At 41.7% G+C, this 9,806-nt stretch overlaps 1 long non-coding RNA gene across 1 annotated transcript; it reads left to right on the top strand.

Moving 5' to 3' along the window:
* The first annotated feature begins 555 nt into the window (after positions 1-555).
* LOC140684237 (uncharacterized) lies at positions 556-8,536 on the top strand. Its single transcript, XR_012056204.1, has 3 exons — positions 556-1,566; positions 4,477-4,670; positions 7,622-8,536. It is a non-coding gene; the product is annotated as an uncharacterized lncRNA (long non-coding RNA).
* The last annotated feature ends 1,270 nt before the right edge of the window (positions 8,537-9,806 follow it).

Raw genomic sequence — 9,806 nt, 5'->3', positions numbered from 1 at the left:
CATGCTGCTTTCAAACCAGTTTCACGAACCTGCTCCTATCTTCATGCAAGCTATTTCTAAACAAGAGAAGTAAGTGTTCCACTGCAGACAAAGCTTTTAAGTTTGCTCCACTGAGCTTTTCCAGGGGGTAAATTCTTCTAAAATGCTAGAGAACATATTCAGGAAACACACTGATGACACAGAACCATGTTCTGCAGATATTGTTCTTGTCAGTAACCCATCAAGGGATGAGTAAGAACCTCCTGGACTCCATCCTAACCCTGCTGAAGTTACTCACAAAATAGTCACCCTGTAGGTGTGAGGCTGGCCCTAAATTCAGAGGCTGGCTCTGTCTTGAGAATGCTTTCAACTCTACCCACTAATTTGTGTAATTTCAAACTGCTTCCTGACTCTCCGTGCTCCTCACTGGTGGCAGTCCTGGTCTTGGACATGTTGTCTTCAGCAGCTGACCTCAGCACCTCCTGCTGCAGAGGCAGGAACAGAGATTTGCTGGTGTTGACAAAGCCCTGCTGCCCTCCCAGCTGTGGATGCTATTTCAGGATGGCTGAGCAAGGACAGGGAAGATGGGGGGGTTACTCAAAAGCAGACACAAGGACCAGTCATTGCCCCCACATGGCTAATAATTAAATACCTGAAAATTACATTTTTGGTAAAATAATGTTAACACCTTATCCCTGCCTCACCAGCAGAGAATAAATAGAAAATCCTTCCCTAGGGATGAAGCAATATCCCTAGTTTCCCCCTCAGCTTTCCACAGACATAAAGGGAAAGGGACTAGTGCCCATGTTTCTCCTGCTTGTTCAGGAACTCAAGTACCACATCCACTTGGGAAGGATCCTCACTGCCCTGGCAGCTGGGCATGCTCCCATAATCCCTCATTAATGGTTACATTCTTATTAGAGCAATGTCCAAGAGCCTCACCTGTGAAGGATTCTCTGGGAATAGGTACCTCAAGCAGCAGCAGCGCTCCCAAAAGACCTACCCCACATAGCCTAGATGTAGATGCCACCTCAGGGTGATGCCATGCACCTCTTTCCTGGCTGGAAAGACACCTGAGGGTACTGGAGAGCCACCTGAGGGTCCCTCAGGATCAGCCAGGGCTGAGCAGCCAGGGATTGACACAGCTGGGCATGGTGGGCAGCATTCCTACTCAGCCCCATGGCTCTGCAGACAAAACGCTTCCACGCATTCCTCCATTCCAGACTGCCTCAGAAAACAGAAGCCAGTTGCAAGTTTCACCGTGCAGCTCTTATCTCAGCACCAGATGACCAAAAAAACCAAAGGGAAATATGAGCAGGGAAGCAACTCTCCATGGTTTGTGCACCGCTTGTTGCTAGGAAAAATATTTCCTTAGTATCTCTGTGGGCCCTGCAAGTCAGCATCGGTGGAGCTCTGCTGGTTGCCAGAGAGCATAAAACAGCAAATATCAGGAAAAAAATAGGAATAAGAAGTAAAGCTTTAAGAATGTTTGTGAATGTCTGTCCCCTCATACAGTCAGCGAGGAGACTCAGAGACACACGCACCTCCAATCTTTTCTGGAACAAAACTTGGGAGCGTCTCCCCAAGGTATTTTGTCTAAGTCCTACTCTTTTTTTCCTGTGGGTTTCTTTTTTTGTCTTTTGATTTTTTTGTGGGTTTTATTTTTGGTTTGGCTTTTATTTTTGGCAGGGGGGGAGGGTTTTGTTAGTTTTGTTTCATAAGGTTGAAAGCAGTTATTCATGTCAGGGCAGCAGAGGGTGGAGGGCAGCCCCTCTTTGCTTAGTGCTGAGCATTTTAAATGGGCAGAAGACAAAGGGTGGGAAGGGGCCCAGCAGGGCCAGGGCACAGCCTCCTCTCCCCAGGGATGGTGGGACCTGTGTCTGCCACCAGTGACACTTCATGTCACAAATGGTACCAAGATACCCCACAGAGGAAGGCAGACAACCCCTCTGGTCTGGACACCCCACACAGCTCTGAGCACTGCTGAGACTGGTGACAGTGTCACGGTGTTCCAGCCTTCCTAGAGGCCAACAGATGACCCATTTCCTGGGCCAGATATTCATCCATCCTTCTGCTAGCAGCTGGGGCCAATGACAGTGATGAAGGGCTGGGGCTGGAGAGTTTGAAGTTGGTTATCACTCAGTTTGCTTCACAGGAGGCACAGAACAATTCAGTGGATTTGCTTGAACTGGGTATCGAGCCCCCATTAAACATTTTCCAGCCTCCACTGATCATCCTCCAGATTGTCCCATGGCTGTTCCCATTGCTGACTGCTGTTCAGGTTCTCACATGGTGCTGCTCTTTGAATTTTCAGTTTTTCACAATAAAGGGGTCTTTCCCACTCTCTTTGCATTGTTTTATAAGTAATTTGCTTTTGAGTAAGACTCTCTTTTCCCCTCACAAAAAGAAAGAGCAAAACTTTGTCTGAATACAAATCCTATACCCGGCAGTGTGCTGACTTTTGTGCACAGAGATGTGCTTTCCACTTTATTCTATTGTGTGCTTTCTTTTTTTTGTTTGGTTTTTTTTTTTGTTTGTTTTTTCTTTTAAAAGTAGTTTAGTGGAAAGTTTGGGTGATTCCAGGCGAGTATCCTTTAACACCACTAGAGAAATAGCCTGAAAAATTGGAGATACATCTCAGCGTTGCAAGAGGAGTTATGTATGTGTTGTAGATTCCTTGCTTTTGGTTTATTTAATATATAATATCTTAAAAAAAAAAAAAAAGATAAAAATATTTTTTAAAGAACAACTTTTTTGGTAGCACCAGTAGCTGTGCTTCTCTCCACCTGGATGTATTAATGCAAGTGCAGGATTTCTTCTGTCCCAGCCACCATTGGAGCCAGCACATGGCAGCTCCCAGTGCCCACCAAGGATTCTGACTCCATGAGCAGCAGCACAATTCCAGCTTCGCCTCCTTGCTGATGTCCAGCAGAGGCTGGGCACTCAGGAGGACACCAGGACATAGATATTCCCATCGCTGTGGATTTATACCCCCACAGCACTCTAATTGCCGAGTGGCTACCTGGCCGCGCCCCAGAGCACCCAGGTAAAGGGCTGGAGCATTATTCCACGGTGCCATCTAGCTCCCACTAAAGGAATTCTGTCCACAGCTCTTTTCCCACATCTTCCTGACCCAAACCTTGCTGGTACTTCGCAGAGAAAACACAGAAGGTGGTAAGCGATGAGAAACTGAAGGTCACTGTTGGCCCTTCTTGAACCTCCTGGGAGCTGGGAGAACTGGAGCAAGACAAGTCACCCCACAGTCCCTGCTGTCCCTCTTGGGGAGCTTTGTTTCCTCACTTCAGCAATGACAAGTGGCTTGGCCCACACATGGGCGCCCCATTTTGGGGCAGAAACTGCCCCCACCCTTTCTTCCCAGGTACCTCTCACCCTCTGTCTCTTTGTCACACTCCCAGGCCACTGCTCTGCAACAGACAGCAGCCAGAACAGCAACATCAACACCACAAAAGCAAAGACATCAATTACTGCACCTGGCCTTTAATTTCCACTAATTACATATAACACATCGCTTGTTACCTAATTTTTTTCTAGTGATAGCCACCGTGGTTAAGCTGAGCATTTTCCATCTAAAATATTACAGATTTCAAATAGACAAGAATTCAGACTCATTTCATATAAAGAAATAAAATGTGAAGGCTATTTCTTCTCTCTGAATATCCTTCACTCACCAGGCTCTCAGCCTCTAAGCCTGTTTGCTAAATAGGAAGAGCTCTGTGGCTTGTCCTAAAATTTTAAGGCATTTAAAATTGGGGTGTACTTATAGTCCAACAGGAAGAGAGAAGTCAGGCTGAGATCATCCAAACCAGGAAATGCTCAAAAGCAGGGAGACAACTGTATGAAAACAGGTAATATCCAAGCAAAAAAACAAAACTCCAACTCAAGTCTGCAGGACACTTGCCAGCCTGTGAGTTAGGCTCCAGTGATGTATGGAATATATTTGTTCTGAGCCCATGCTCTGCTCTATGCCAGAAGCTTTTAAACCATCTTTGCAAATATGTTCCCATCTTTTGCCAAGTGAATGTACAGTCTTTTTCCCCTCACGTTGGTATCTAGTGTTACTCTTACTAAACTTAGTGATTTCTGAGGTTGCAATTACTTCTGAATATTCTCAAAATACTTGATTGGTGTCTACTAAACTTTAGTGCTTTCTCATTTTGGCAAAACAAACATTTTTTTGCATATTTACTTTGCACACATGCTTTACAAAAAGACCAACAAAACTGCCTAAAAATGCTTCAGTGATCAGGGGTGTTTCAGCTCTGCAGATTGGCAGACTTGTCTGCTCTACTGCATTACTCTTGAAACAATGAGCTGTTTCTCCACTTCCCTCTGTGATCTTTTGTCCAGAGTGATCCTTTTTCCTCCAAAAAAGCTGCCACGCTCTGTGCCTGCACCAGCAGGGACTTCCAGAAGCTAGGCCTGTTTCCTCTGCTGACCTCTTTTGATGTTATACACAATTCTTTTACATTTCCCCAGCTCCTGCTGTCCAAGAGGAAAGGTTGGATTAGGCTCCAAAAGCCTGGAGATGTAGCAAGTACGTGGGACCAGACTGAACCTGCAAGTGGCTCCGTGAAAGTGGGAACTCTGCCATCAGCACCTGACCCTGATGCTCCTTTAGCCATGCTGTGACCTCATCCCTCCTCATCCTTCGTGTTACAAACAGATTTGAGGTACAGAGTGAGCTGCAAGTCCTCCTCTCTGTATTTAAGCAGCATTTGATAACAAAGATGGAGTTTGAAAGGAGATTAAACCAGACCCAGTGTTGCTCAGTTGCAGGAGGTTTTCTCCCTTCAAAACCCTACATCCTAGAAGAACTGACAGGAAAGGACCCTGCAATTGCTCCTGTAGATTGCACTTAGTGCAGTCAAGTGTGCTCTGGGTGTTTGTTAACTTTTAGGCTCAAGTGCTGTCAGATATGAACAAAGATTTCTCCTTTTCCAGGGGTCACAGCTGTACATAAAGCAAAAACTAAAATTAGAAACAATGACTTTCACTAAGGAATGCAGGAAATATTGTGATGTATTTTCACTGCGACCACTTAAAAGCAGAATTGCTGTGGAAATAAAGCAACTCCAAATACACTGAATTTGATGACTCAGTTGGTCCAGAAAAAAAAAAAAAATTCACAAGTCAGCAATTTGAAGCAGCAGCAGCACCAAATATACAGTTTCTGCAGCACTGATGTAATGTGCATTGCAACATCATATTTCCCCGCATGCTGTGCTCATGAGTTTGATGAGCCACAGCTTTTTAGATGAAGCTTGGGATTTGCTGCACATTATATAAGAGACTTTCCTTTAGAGCTGAGGCTGGTAGATGTTGGAAGCATCCAACTTCTAAAGAAACAGGACTTTTAAAGGGAGCAATTTCCTTCAACTTCCTTCTGACCCTCAGGTACACAGCAAATTAAAAACCAACATAAGTCTAGACAATTCTCCTAATGCACCCAGATTTATCAGCACTGCAGCACTTTGCATTCCAAACAATTATGCAAATAATCTTCTATCACCACATGCAAATGATTGAATTGATTTTTGGTAATTTTTCAAAGCTTACCTAAGAAGTTTTACCTAAGAAGCAAAATATTAAGATAAAAGTGGGCATCTCTTCACTTCAAAGTTTCCATTTAATGTTCTACTTTAATAAGGGCCATAAGAAATTACTAGCAGCTGTTAAAAGTCTCTTTAAAAAAGGATATATTCTCTGGTTAACAGAAGGACAATAGAGAAAAAAAAGTAAACTATGAGAGAATTGTGGAATAACAGTTCCTGCTTTAATATTACAATACATTTCCACATTCCTGAAGCTGCACACACTGCTATTTGGAAGTTTAATGAGCAGGAACCATGACATTATATGACTAAATTTGAGGAGGGTGACTGCATTTAAAATACAGATTTAGGGATCATTTTATGTTTTGCACATCGTATTGGACAACTATGAAATAGAAATATGAAATACAGAAACCAAATGGAAACAATTTTCCCCCTGCATTGTTTTGTCCTTCTGAAGTTTACACATTGCTGCTTCTGTTTATGAAAATCATGCAAGAGGATTTTATTTGCTGCTGCCAAAATCCCAAACATCAAGATTTTTTTTTTGCATTCTGATGGAGTTGGTCTTTCTTGAGAAGTCTGGTCTTACTTTCTTCTGTTATTTTCTCAAACTTATCTGAGTATTGTTCATTGTCTGTTCAGAGCTCTCTGATCTTCTGTACCACAGCAATTGATTACATTAATTTAACCCCCACCATGGCCATCCCATGTTATACACCCTTTCCTGCTTCCAGTTTCCCTAATTTTCCACTCACTGGCATATCCAGGAGTGACTGAGAACTAGTTCATACACAAAGATTTCCCCATCATGTTTAAAACCCTCCATACTGCTCTGCTACAAGAACAAGGCAAGAAGGAGCAATGCACTTCAAAAAAGCAGAGTACACAGAAAACTACTAGAATTAAATGGATACCACAAAATATCAGACTCCACTTCTTAGAAATGCTCTGCTTCTGCTAGAATAGTGCATCTAGCCTTCGTTTTCCAGGCAAATTGCCATGACCATGTAACCAGCAGAATGGAACAGCTTGGTTATTCTCAGAGAAAGTGAGTTTTAATCATGGTGCTTATTCTCCCTAAGGAATATTTCTGGATAGAGGACACCACTATTTTGCTTTTCTTGTTGGCAATTCCCAGCCAGGCCAGGAGAGCCAAGGTTCTCCCAGTCCTGAGCTGGTGCAATACATCACTCAGGAGCAGCTGACAGCCCAAGTGTTCTGCGTGGAGCCTGTGCAGCCACACAGTTGGGCTGGGGGTGGTTGTGGTCTCTGCAAAGGGAAAGGAATGTTAACCAGGAAAATGAGATAAAAATCATCAGCAGAGAGTGGCCAAGGAGTTTTTCAGCTCTAATTAACTCGCTGTTCCTGGATCATCACCCCCTCTCTTTTTCTGAAGCAAGTGGGTTCATGGAATAATAATAGCAATTAGTTGCATCAGAGTTACTTTATTCCACAAACTCAGGGATAACTGTGCTCAAAATAGTTTCTCTCAAAATACTGAATGCAAACTTGGAGCATCCCATACTTTTAATTCTTTGCATGTCTGTGACCTTGTCTTCCAGCCTTGAAATAGAAGGTAATTTAAGGTCAAAGTGGCTCCAAGAGAATAAATAAAGACTGGAACAAGAATACATTAATTCAAGTGACATTTAGGTCAGTGCAATCTTTGGTTCACTCACAAGAAACCAATTTAAAGTCCAAGAGAGTAAAAAAGTTGAGTGGCAAGAGGCAGCTCCAAGCTACCTCTGTGAAAGGAAGAAGATAAATGATTGCACTAGAATATTTGTTTCTTCTAATTTCAAGTAAGAGATGGAGGACAGAGAAACTTGCTAAATTATTATTATTTGCTTATTTCTCCCACAATAAGAGCCATAATCCCCAGTCATGGCATGGACCATTAGCATGTTTTTTACCCCTGTTTTACTCCTTAAGTAGCCCAAGTGGAATATCTTCTGATATTGAGGAGTTACTTTTAATTGACATAAATCACAACCTCAGGTCTGAAGCTCATTTTCATCAGCTAAAATTTAGAAAGTTTTAACTTGCATTTTTTTGTTTCCCCACAGGTTAATTTTCTTAGCTTAGGATGGCTCAGGATTGTACCTGTATGAATAGAAAGAAATAATGAAAGAATTCCTGTGGTTCAGATCAGTAAATGAAACAGAAAGTCCTTCTGGTGACTGTGGTTTCTGCGTGTAACAATGTGCTGTCCATCCTTGGTACTGTTAATTCTTATATGGACTAAACCCTGTTTCCCAGAGGGAAAATTAATCTTTTCATCTGACTGACTGTGAAGATGGGAGAACTCCCAGAACAGCCCAGACTGTAACTGATACAGGTGATAATATGGCTACAGCAGCTTTAGCCAGGTAGTGCAACCAGATCAGGAATTTTCAGCTGCCACAGAAATATTCCTGGCCATGCTTTTGTAAGAAGTGTACACCTGTAATTTTCTCCTTTCTTACATGCATGGAAACTTCCAAAAACTTCTCTGATTGCTCCTCAGGCATCTCTCACTTAGGGAACAGCAGAAGAAAATGGGCACTAGCATGAAGCAGTGATAGAAATATCTGCATGCTGAATTCCTGTGCAAAGTTTACCTGTATTCTTTCTACTGATTGTTTTTTAAGAATGGACGGCCAATTTTATTTTCACTCCAGCTGGTTATTCCTACATATTTTGGGTTTTATTCAACCTGTACTCACAAGGCTTTGTGTTTGGGGGTTTTTTGGGTGGTTTTTTTTTTGTTTTGTTTTTTTTTTTTTGTGTGGCATTTTTTTTTTTTTTGGCAGTATCAGCCAGTAGTCAAGAAAAGAAGGCACTGCAAACCTAACCATAAAACGTAGGTGAAATTCAAGCTATGAAAAAAATCCTCTTGCTCTAATGAAGAAAATTGAAGAATTTTGATACAAGGAAGCTGTGACCACCATGCTGAATAAAACACCGATGCAAATTATTTTTGCAAATATACACATGAACTATTTGAAGAAAGTGAGAGCAAGAAAAGAAAGGGATTCTCAGGCAAATTTTAAGTGCAACAGGTGAGATTACAGATGTGCTGGGGAATTTCTGTGAGGATGGATATTTGCACATATGCTCCTTCATGCAAGTAAACTTCAGTGGAAAACTGATCTACTTGAAGGCATTCTGTGTCTAGAAGTACCAGTGGGAAGAAAAACAGTAATTGAACTTTTATAGACTTTTATAAATTTTTATAGACTTTCAGAGTTCAGATGATCTCCAACAATCTATCAAAAGCTGCAAAACTTCCAACAAATTAACAGTTAATATGCTACAGATTATTATTCAAGGAAAACTTTTTAAAGATGAGTATTTCATTCTCTGGAAAAGAAGTGGTGAAAAATCAAACTATCTTTCTTAGGAGAGAAAAGAATAAAATTGCCTACATCGAAAAGCTGAAAGCAAGTCAAACAAAGGATGCACTATGCTGAAGGACAGGAATCCATGCACATTCTGCAAAAATCCTGAGATAATAGACAATTCTGACAAGTGAGCCTTTGTTTTCAAGGCAAGAAAAATCAGCTTGGATTTAGGTTTTTGGATGGGTTTGTTTGATCTGTTTATGAGGGCAATGACAGTTATTTAGAATAGAAGACCTTTACTATTAGCTGACAGGTTTTGGTCATAGGTAAGATTTGTAAGTAAGAGTAGAGCACAAATAATAAAATTAAAGTGCAATACGATCAGTCTGCAAAATAGTGGTTTTAACATGCTAAGATTAAGCACATCCAGAATGGCAATCCATGAATACATTGCCATGAATAGTAATTAGCAATTAGAGAAGCACTTTTCTACCTGATATTAAGAGCTGACAATAGCACTGAATATCTGCCTCTCCCCTATTTAATATACAACACTTTTTTAGCTACTGTTGTAAGAAAGAGCTCAAATAAATCAGGGGGGAAAATTATGAATGACTCAACAGTAGTTACATGTAGTCACGTGAGAGGACGTGTGGTAGGAACATTCTTCTCTCTCTCAGGTTTTTTTCATAGAGGAGCACAGAGAGAAGAAAGAGAAAACAATTTCTATTTCTGCTCCTTGTTTTCCCATGTGGAATATGTCTGGAGAATTGTTTCCCGGGGTGAGTGCTTGATTGGATTCAGGTGAGGATTGTTTGAGCCTGATGGCCAATCCAACCCACCTTGGATTGGCCATCAGTGTCTGGACTCTTGAGAGGGTCACGAGTTGTGAGTTAGTTAAATATGGTAGTTAGAAAAGTAGGTTTGT

This window comes from Taeniopygia guttata, chromosome 5 (assembly GCF_048771995.1).
Source record: "Taeniopygia guttata chromosome 5, bTaeGut7.mat, whole genome shotgun sequence".
In the NCBI taxonomy this organism is placed as follows: domain Eukaryota; kingdom Metazoa; phylum Chordata; class Aves; order Passeriformes; family Estrildidae; genus Taeniopygia; species Taeniopygia guttata.
This window is presented reverse-complemented; position numbering and strand designations above follow the sequence as displayed.